This window comes from Mus caroli, chromosome 10 (assembly GCF_900094665.2).
Source record: "Mus caroli chromosome 10, CAROLI_EIJ_v1.1, whole genome shotgun sequence".
Lineage (NCBI taxonomy): Eukaryota > Metazoa > Chordata > Mammalia > Rodentia > Muridae > Mus > Mus caroli.
The window spans coordinates 57,929,239-57,939,736 of NC_034579.1; the positions used below are offsets into that span (position 1 = coordinate 57,929,239).

Genomic DNA, 10,498 nt, shown 5'->3' on the forward strand with positions numbered 1-10,498 from the left:
TTTTTTTTTTCCCTTTAGGTGGGTTCTCTAGCCCATCTGATCCTCTTGCCTCCACCTCCTGAGCATTGGGATTGCAGCGTGTGCCCCAGTGAGGAGATGGGGACTGTACGCAGGGCTTCCTAGGCAAGCACATTACCAACTGAGCTACACCCCACCCCAGTCGAATTCACGTGTCTCAAGTTATCAAGTTCTTCTATGGTCTTGACATTTGACTGCGAGGAGAATTAACATCTTTTAATGTTTATCCTCTGTATATGTCTGTCTGTCTGTCTGTCTGTCTGTCTGTCTTTATCTCTTTTTTGTTTCCTTAGTTTTTAAAAAAATGTCTTTTATAGAATCTTACAATTGTCTTCATATCATATCCATAATCATTGTTATCACCATCTCTTTCCTTCTGTTATGTTTTAAGTTCTGTGTAAGGAGGGGATCTGCTGATCTTACTCCACGTCGGTGTCTTGAAGAGATGCTCTGGTGGTCGAGGCATAGCATTTGATGGGTTGTTGGGACCCCGGCCACCATCTGGCTCTTCTGTATATGTTTCCTACCCTTTCCTAACCTCATGCTTTAAACTGTTATTTTAATAGATTTATTATTATTATTATTGTTATTATTGTTATTGTTATTATTGGAGCCAGGGTATCCCTATGTGGCTGGCCTTGAACTCACAGAGATCTGCCTGCGTCTGCCTCCCAAGTGTTGCTATAAAAGGACTGCACCATCACTCCCAGCTAAAATAAACATTTAAAAGAACAATCAAAAAAATTTAAACTATGTATGTGTGCCCCTGCTTGTTTGTATATGTCCCACATGTGCACAGGTACCCGCAGAGGCCAGAAGAGAGTGTTGGAGCCTCTGGTACTGGGTTACAGACAGCTGTGAACCACCTGATGGGATACTGGAAACTGAGCCCGAGTCTCCTGCGAGAGCAGTAAACACTCTTACGTGCTGAGCCATTTCTGCAGCATTATGTTTTGGTTTAAGCTGAAAAAGGTACATCCTATTTATATATTTATATTTTGCATAACAAAGTACCTAAACCAAAAGTCTATTCGAACTGGCATAAGCAAGAAGTCTTTCCTGAGTTACACTGGGCACTGCAAAAATCCTCCAGGGGTGGGGGTAGGTGCGGGGAAAGAGAGAGAGAGAGAGAGAGAGAGAGAGAGAGAGAGAGAGAGAGAGAGAGAGAGAGAGAGAGAGAGCAGGACAACTGACCAGAAATAGCATCCAGCCACACCGGAGACAGCCAGCAGCGGTTCCGGCTTCCACCTTTCTGGGCCCCTGGGTTGGACCTATGACACACAGACCCACTCAAGCTATGTTTAGCAGGTGGAATCCGGCTTCCATTTCAGCGAGTCTGTATTTTTTTCAGCTGTATACCTTCTGTAGTAGATACTGCAGAGTCACTGTGAGTTAACACCTGCTCCTCTTTTTTTTTTTTTTTTTTTTCCTCTCCTAACCTGACTTCTAGTCCTCAGTTCCTAGTACCCCGGCTGATAAAAGCAACTGATGAGAATTTCTGGTGTAACTTTAAAAAAAGGTTAATATACCACTCTATAGAGCCTCATATGAATTCACTTAAAATTCTTATTACCTTCATTTATTTTGCCTGGGTGTGAGTGGGTATGTACGTGTGTGTGTGTGTGTGTGTGTGTGTATGTGTGTGTACCGTGCATGCTATAGTCCATGTGAGGAAGTCAGAGGACAACTTTGGGAGTCATTGTGTTCCTTCCTCCTACCACGTGGGTTCCAGGGATTGGACTGAGGTGCTCAGGTTTGGTGGCAAGCACCTCTAATTACTACTTTATCTTGTGGCTCTAATAAGATTTTGATTTTCTATGGATCACTATAACATTTCCCAGTTTTAATTGTCAGATACTTCTTTAATTGTCAGATACTTCTTTAATTGTCAGATACTTCTTTTCTGAGTCCTTTTCTCTTGTTCTCTCTTTCTGTCTTCCCCTCTCATTAAAAAAAAAAGATTTATTTATTTATTATATGTAAGTACACTGTTGCTGTCTTCAGACACCCCAGAAGAGGGCATCAGATCTCATTACAGACGGTTGTGAGCCACCATGTGGTTGCTGGGATTTGAACTCGGGGACCTTCAGAAGAGCAGTCAGTTCTCTTAACTGCTGAGCCATCTCTCCAGTCCCCACTTCCTCCTATTCTTAATCCCTTACCACTTCCATTTCCCATATTCCAGTTCCCAGCCAGGCCAACACGAACTCTGTGATAAGACATAATACATATTCATTCATCTATAACACATTCATTCCCTACCCATGGCTCACTATTCCTGCTAGGCTGCCTGGCCAGCAAGCCCCAGCAGTTTCCTTGCATCTGTCACTCATAGAGCTGGGGTTGCAGGTACAGATGCCACACTTGACTTTATGTGGGTGCCAGGGATGCAAGCTCAGGTCCTCATGCTTTAGCAGCAAAGCACTTTACCCACTGAGCCCACTCCCTAGCTCTAGAAGCTTCTAAAAAGTTGTTGTTGTTGTTATTAGTGTGTGCACATGCATACACACACATGCATTCTGTATGTGTATGTGCGTGGAGATCAGAGGACAATTTTGTGGAATCGGCTCTCTGCTTTGGCTTTTATGTGGACTTGGGATTGAGCACAGGTTGCCAGGTTGGGCAGCAAGCACCTATACCTAGTGAGCCGTCTCCCTGGCCAAAAAAAGTTTATCTTACATTATTTTTTAAAAAGAGTTCTTAAAAATAAAATTGTGTCTTATCTTAGTTGGGGTTTCCTTTGCTGTGAGGAGACACCATGACCAAGGCAATGCTTATAAAGGAAAACATTTCACTGGGGCTGGCTTACAGGTTCAGAGGTTCAGGCCATTATCATCATGGTGGGAGCACGGCAGCACCCAGGCAGGCATGGTGCTGGAGGAGCTGAGAGTTCTACATCTTAATCTGAAGATGAACAGGAGGAGACTTAAAACATTTTTTTAAAAAGATTTATTTATTATTATATCTAAGTACACTGTAGCTGTCTTCAGAAGAGGGCATCAGATCTCATTACAGATGGTTGTGAGCCACCATGTGGTTGCTGGAATTTGAACACAGGACCTTCAGAAGAGCAGTCAGTGCTCTTAACCACTGTGCCATCCCTCCAGCCCAGGAGGAGACTTTTAATGCCCACCAACATACATAGAGACACACACCAACACCATTCTTCCAGTAAGGCCATACCTTCTAATGGTGCCACTCCCTATGGCCAAGCATTCAAACACATGAATCTATGGGAGCCATACGTATTGAAACCATTACACATCTATTTATTTATTTATATTTATGTATTTGTGTGTGTGTGTGTGTGTGTGTGTACACGTGCCATGGTATATGTGTGGAGGTTAGAGAGCATCTTGCCTTATGTGAGCTCTGGAGAGTCAGCTCAGGTTGCCAAGGCTGGCAGCACCACCTTTACCTACTGAGACATTCTGCCAGCCCAGAAAGTTGTTTTTCTTAAGCATCAAACCGGCCCTGATTAAGATTTGCTAGTGAAGACTTCTGGGATGGTTCAAGCATGAGAACCCCAGTTCAAATCCCCAAGAATCCACTTAAAAAGCTGGGCACGGTGGTTTGCGCCTGGAACTCCAGCCTTGGCAGAAGATGAGAGGAAGACTCTTACACTAAAAACGCCCGTTTCCTGCTTTGCTCCAGGAGGGCAGCTCTTGATAGATGTGTCACTGAGCGGGAAGTCTCTTCTCACCCAGCCACCATGCTTGGTAGACTAGAAAGCAGAAACTCTGGGTGATGTGCCTTACTCTGAGGGAACAAACAGTTCTGTCTTGAAGTCATTGTGGCCACTGACAGGATCACAACAACAAGAGTATAGCAGGAGAAAAGGTCACCCTGGGGTGCGGGGGAGTTGCCACCAGTAAATCTTGTGTTGGGCAGAGCACGGCACGTTTGAACAGAGCCTCTTGTGTTCTGAGCCGTTGCTGTGTGTTCTCTCTCTCTCTCTCTCTCTCATCTTGTAAACTGTCCCTCAGAGCTTTTGAAAGGTGGCAACGGGAGTGATTTTTAACTTGGAATATTTTAGATGTGATCTCACTTTTATCTCAGACAGTTAAAGTAGGCCCTACTACTAACCTATGTATTTTACAAATGTGACATTGTAACACATTAGTTTGTAGTTATTAAATTCTGCAAAAGATTCTTTTTTTCTGTTATGATATGATCTCAGGAGACTGTTTCTGTTTCTCTATAGTCTTATTCTTTGTAGTTTTGAATATATTCATTGTCCATGTCAGGGTTTCTTAAACTTTTTGTACTTATAACCTACTTTGTATGAGAAATTTTCATGGACATACACATATATAAAACTGCTGTAAATCACATATTTACTGATAATCAAAATGTAAAGAAATTTATTTTAAGATAATTCTATGATATAGATATACATATTATTGAAGAGAAAGACATTTTCATACCAATACGATGGATGTGCATGCTTAACTTTTACATAAAGAATTAAGTCTTGGGGGCTGGTGAGATGGCTCAGTGGGTAAGAGTACCCGACTGCTCTTCTGAAGGTCCTGAGTTCAAATCCCAGCAACCACATGGTGGCTCACAACCATCTATAATGAGCTCCGACTCCCTCTTCTGGAGTGTCTAAAGACAGCTACAACTTACATATAATAAATAAATTAAAAAAAAGAATTAAATCTTGGCTGAGTATTTTGTATTACAGGGCACAGTTTCAACATTTTTTACAACTTGCCAATACATGATTAAGGCTGAGAACACTGCTTTATACTGATATATAGTACAGAAGGGCAGAAGTATGTTTAGGGCCAATTCAGAAATCATGAAAAAAGGCTGGAGAGGTGGCTTGGCAGTTAAGAGCACTGACTGCTCTTCCAGAGGTCCTGAGTTCAATTCCCAGCAAGTATAAGCATCTACGAGACCAGGAAGGGGCCAGTGAATTAAGGTGACCTGAGTTTGATTCCCAAAGTCCTTAAGGTGGAAGGAGAGAAATGACTCTTGCAAGTTGTTCTCTGATCTTCACACACACACACACACACACACACACATACACACACACACACACACAGACAAACACACCAATAAACAAATATATATTAAAAAAATGAAAACAGAGTGGAAAGCCAAGGGAACTTTCCAGAAAACTGCATACAGCGCTGGGGAATGTCTCAGAGATCTAAGGGCAGCCTCACAACCAAAACACTCTCCTCTACAGGAAACATCTGAAGCAGGGCCTGGAAAGCTGTGGCCAGAGGGCCTTGTGTGTTAGGCAAGTGCTCTACCACTGAGATTCTCCCAGAACTGATTTTCTTGGCTCTTATGCATGCATTTCTTCTGTATTATGTAAACTCGGGCATTTTAGAGAGTTAACGAAGACATAGACTCTCTAAATAAAATACGTAAAATAAACATGGCTACTTGGTGGTGCCATCCATCACCAGTTCTCTGTCATTATCTTTGGTAACAGAGTGTGGGAGAAAGGATTTCCTTCTCCTCTCTCTAATATAGCTCAGCAACGGGGAGGCTCTCTGCTCTGGAATGAAGCAAGGTTGGCACCACTCCATAAGTCTCACGTGGGAACAAGATACAGAAGTTTCTATTTTTTAACTTACTGCCATTCTGCTCTGAGCTCAGTACTCTGCCCCTTAACCCTCCCATACCCAGGCTTAAAAGATACATACTTATTAATTTTCATTAGAGTGTCTGTCATTTCCTTTGTGAAGCATTTGTTACAACTTTTGGAGCAGTTCTGAAGCCCATCTATTTTAGGACTGAATTTCTTTGTTTTCTTATTATAACTTACCACCAATGTGGTAGATGACGTTCCTGGGAGAAACAGATGCAACCCGCTAAATAAAAACATGTGACCTCAAGGACTGCCCGTTTTGAAATCAGAGCAATACACACTTGTTACTTTCTTCAGATGTGGTTTGAGTGAATGGAGTTCTGCAAAGAGAGGAGCCTTTTCATAGAAGAAAGATGGGCCAGAGGGCCCTCAGGACAGTCCTCAGCATCCCTTTATATTTGCTGTGTAATCTGATGAGGGATTCCTCTTCATAGCAACTTCTCAGGTCTCACGTCGCAATTCAAGAGAAGCAGGTAAATGGTGGCCATTGTGGAGAAAGCCATGGAATGTGTACCTTGAAGGCAAGCAGTTCTTTTCATTAAAAACCCCACCCCCTTGTTTTAGCTTATATTAATTGTGCAAAATAATGTTCTTCTCTGTGACACAATGCATACAGGTAACATATCCCCTAATCATGTCCATCCTTGTTAACCTCGCTCGTTTTGGACCTCAGGTAGCCCAGGCTGGCTTTGAACTCCATCTGTAGCCTAGGATGACCTTGAACTCCGGATTCTCAATGGCTCTACCTCTCAAGCGCCGGGATCACAGGCTCCCACCACTACCCCAGACTCTTCCTCTGTGATTCCTCTTGGAAAGCATGTGTAGTCTCACGGACTAGCAGGGAACACAGAAGGACACTTGTCACACTTCATCTCCTCTTAGTCCCCGGATTCTGCATCTGTAGATGCCCTTGGGATCCCACTTACGTATGTGCCACTCACTGACACTATCTGAATTCCGCCAGGATCAGTGATGCTTCTAGATTTGTTCGCTGCTTGTGTGTTAACCTCTCATGTGACTGCTGCAATAACTTAAGGAAGTTCTTTTGAAGGGTAAGCGTATGAAGTACTGAAAAGTCAAATCTATGAAGGCATTTTTTTTCATTGCTGAAAGTACAAAGGAGTGTCCTAAGTAAGTAATATATATTTATCAGCCTTCTTTCTCTCTTAAGTATTATCATTAATTTAAAAGAAAAATTTTAAGCCATTTTAGGTAGAACCAAAATTAAAAGGATCTTTAGACATAAGGTTTCAAGGCTCCTGTGGAAACCAAATCTGCCAGGTGGACCAGGGCTTAGGAGAGAGACGCTGTATTAGGGAAGCAAACTTGTTGGAAACTAAAACAGAACTAAGTGGTTAGCTGAAAGCAGAAAAAGGTTGGTTGCCGTGTGCTGGGCTTATGTGGCTGACTGGGAGAAGGGTCAAGCTAATCACGGATGGCATTGATGTTTCAATTTTCTTTGGGATGAGTAATTTGAAAAACAATTTTAAGCATCTGTTTTATACCACCGAGAACATGGCAGTTTAGAAAATTAGGGCCATAAAACTTTGAAAGAGAATCAATAGTATTTACATTTGGTTTCCAAACAGACAGTATGATTTTCGCCTAGCTGTTAGTTGTTGCTATACAATTAAAAATAAAAAAGAAAGAAAGAAAAAGAAATCCTGTCTTGAGATTTGAGAAAGTGTGTGTGTGTGTGTGTGTTCACATGCATTGGTGTGGAGGTGCATGGAAACCTGAGGTTGACATCAGATGTCTTTTTCAATGGCTGTCTACCCAACTCAGTGAGGCAGGACCTCTCAATTGAACCCAGAGTTCACCTTTATGTCTACTCTAGCTAGCCAGCTAGTCCCAGTGACACCCCTCCCCCCCTCCCCGTATGCCCCTACCCTGAAGTGGAGCTACATGTGGGCCTCTATGCTCAGACATTTACTTGGGATCCAAATGGTGTTCCCTACACTTGCTAAGCAAGCACTTTATCCATTTTGTTTTGTTTTATTTTTTGAAACAAGGTTTCTCTGTGTAGCCCTGGCTGACCTAGAACTCACTCTGTGGACTAGGTTGGCATTGAACTCACAGGGATCCACCTTTCTCTGCCTCCCAAGTGCTTGGGATTAAAGGCATATGCCACCACAGCCTGGCCAGGTTTGCACTTTTAGAGTGAATCGGGCAAAAGGAGTTTGTCTGTATCCAGAATGTTTAGTTGTAAAATGAGGGCTTTGGAGGTTGCATGAGAAATTTGTTAGTCCCAGCACTGTGCGCTCAAGAGACACACAATTATACTATCATAGCAGTAACTGTCTTTACTATAATTAACCTGTAGTTCCTCATAGATAAGGGGTAATTACCAATAATTAAGCCTGGGAGTTAGAAAATGTAAGTTAAATAGACTACAAATCAAATTGATACAGGCCAGACAAACTGGGATATTTCTAAGTAAGTTTCCTAAGGAAAGTGGAGGTGTTCTGCTGCAGCTCCTACTGAAGTATGAGAATGACTATCATTCAGTGTAGTGTTGACAATATTTAGAATGTAATAACACCCTCAACTGGCAACGTGAGGGATTGCATTTAAAATAACGAGTGACTTAAAACAAGCTAAGTGAATTAATCATTGAAGAATTGAAAAGTAGAAAGTATTGCAAAATAATATAAAAAAATTCCAAATGTGAAGGATTAAGCTAATGAATTAACTGTATCCCTAAGAGAAACTGGTATACAAATAACCAGAGTTAGAATTTCCTAGTATTTTGTTCTACCTTGTTCTACCTTTTAACCAGGAAAGTTGATGGTAGGGAAAGTATACAGTAAGAAGAAATACATACATGCCTTGCCACTATCTCTGGGAACAATTTTGATTACTTAAATTACTTAATTGATAATTAAATTAATTAACATTTGAAAATCATTTATTTTATGCATACAATGTTTTTCTCCACATGTATGTCTAAGCATCATGTGCATGCTAGAGCCCATAGAAGCCAAAAGAGGACATTTGATCCCCTGAGACTAGAGTTACAGATGGTTGTGGGCTGACATACGAATGCTGGACGTTGAACCTAGGGCTTCTAGGAGAGAAGCCAGTGCTCTCAGTCAGTAAGCCTTTTCTCTGGCTCCATTAAATCACTTTATTTAATTGAATACAGGTCTCAATTTATTGCCTCGGCTGGTCTGAAACTCACTATGTATACCAAGGTAGCCTTAAATTCACCAAGGTTCTCCTGCCTCTGCCTCCTGAGTGCTGGGTTTAAAGGCCTGTGCCACCATGCCTGGTTTAAGTTACTTTGATCAGCTATTTTTACATTGCTGTTGTAAGATTTCTTCACACATATGTAATGGCGAGATCTCCCCTCCCCCCCCCAGTACCGCGATTTAATTTCTGTAAAACGGAATTGGAATATTCTTAAGTATCAAGTTTATAGGCTTGATAGCTTCAGGAAGTATAAAGCCTGCTGTAAACTCTTTATTTCTACTTTTGTCCGTCCCATTTTGGATTTTGGGTGACTTGGGTGTACAGGGTGCATGAAAGTTGTGTTCAGGCTGACCATGGATGACTTCCCACTGCACCTTTGAGGACTAACGTCTACTGGGTGGTTTTTGTCTTGGCTGGCTTGTTGCTTTAAGAGCACCCATCCCCCTTCCCGCTTGAGCCACCGTGCCCTGTCAGTCATCCTGAAATACACTAGGGTGCTTGTCAGGCTGTTTGCTCACAGAGTCCTCATAAGCCAAATTGTGAGCCACGACCCGTGGCACCGGCTTTCTAAACACAAGGAGTTGCTTAGGCAGTGGCTCAGCATCTCTGTGTGGGCCACACTGGGTCCTGCCATAGGTGAGTCCAGGGTCGACTTTTTAAAATCAGACTTTGTCATAAGGCAAACCCCAGTATGGGCAGATTATTTGTCATCTGGTTAGATAACTTTGGGGGAAACGGAGGGACATGATTTCTCTAAGATGGCATGACTAGAAGCTGTGTTGTGCATTGATGACTTTTGTGAGGAAGTCTCCTTTTAGTTACACTGAAGTCTAGGCTTATGAAAGCTCAGATTTTAAAAGTCTATGGTTCAGAGTGGATCAGCTGGCATTTTAGAGTTAGATCGAAATACAATAATTCAAACACAGTTTTTTTTCCCCCTTGTATAACAACTCAGGCTGACTCAGTTGAACAGAAGCTCAATTCTGCTATTTGGAGTGTTTGAGAGAGATATTAAAAACAGCATGAAAACAGTTCTCATGTGCCAATGCCCCAGCTATAGCAGTCTTACACAGAGCACTTACAAACTTCCAGGGTAACAGAGTCTTCACTGTCTGAATAGCTGTATACGAGGCACCAGGGGCTTCACATTGTTTTAATATAAAACTTGTGCAGTGAGCAGTTTATTTGTGCAAACAATTTGGTTCCTATTATCAGCCTCTGAACTTAAGTCGTGCGTGAATGTTTTCCTAGTGTCACTTGTGTGCAGCCTGAAGTATGTGTGAAGAGAGAACTGACACAGCCAGAAGGAACTCATGGGTCTGGATAACTTGTATATTGATATGGAGTTAAAATTTTAAGGCTTTGTCGAGGGCAAGTGGGAAAATGACTGTTTTTTTGTGGATGTATAGGAAGACAGGTTATCTATTCCTCACCTGTTGTAGGGAGGACTTAAGGTGCTCACAAGTCTATATAAAATTCAAGATAAGCTAAATTAAATGTGGATGAAAGAGAAAAGAAACAAAGTGCCAAGAACAAGACTGAACAGGGAAAAAGAGGGGTTTCCCAACCACGCCTGCGTGGCACTTGTGTCCTACATCTTGACAGAGGAGAAAGTATAGCTTTGGAGAGAGAGAGAGAGAGAGAGAGAGAGAGAGAGAGAGAGAGAGAGAGAGAGAGAGA

At 42.1% G+C, this 10,498-nt stretch overlaps 1 protein-coding gene across 5 annotated transcripts in view; it reads left to right on the top strand.

The window, feature by feature from the left end:
* The window catches only part of Ctnna3 (catenin alpha 3), a 1,468,839-nt gene that overhangs the window by 29,523 nt on the left and 1,428,818 nt on the right, over positions 1-10,498 (top strand). The window contains exon 1 of one of the 5 annotated variants that reach the window (XM_029482773.1): positions 9,356-9,454. The exons of the other annotated variants lie outside the window; for them this stretch is intronic. The gene's annotated coding sequence lies outside the window, so the exon portion shown is untranslated. Of the gene's footprint in view, positions 1-9,355; positions 9,455-10,498 lie in introns of those variants that run through there. 5 annotated transcript variants of the gene reach the window in all.